Here is a 333-nt window from a genome sequence, read left to right as displayed (position 1 = left end):
GTTTACCTAAGGAGCATACCTTTCTGACGTAGAAATCTTTTAGTTAGTTCATAAATGTGTTTCTCATGATTGATGACAACATGAAAGAAAGAAAAAAAGAATAAATGAATGTGTAAATGACAAACTGAATGAATGAATAAATGAATGAATAAATAAATGAATGAATGAATGAACGAACGAACGAACAAACGAATGAATGAATGAACGAGCGAACGAACGAACGAATGAATGAATGAATGAATGAATGAATGAATGAATGAATGAATGAATGAATGAATGAATGAATGAATGAATGAATGAATGAACGAATGAATGAATGAATTAATTAATTAA

This window comes from Helobdella robusta (assembly GCF_000326865.2).
Source record: "Helobdella robusta unplaced genomic scaffold HELROscaffold_58, whole genome shotgun sequence".
Lineage (NCBI taxonomy): Eukaryota > Metazoa > Annelida > Clitellata > Rhynchobdellida > Glossiphoniidae > Helobdella > Helobdella robusta.
Note: the sequence above shows the minus strand (reverse complement) of the source record.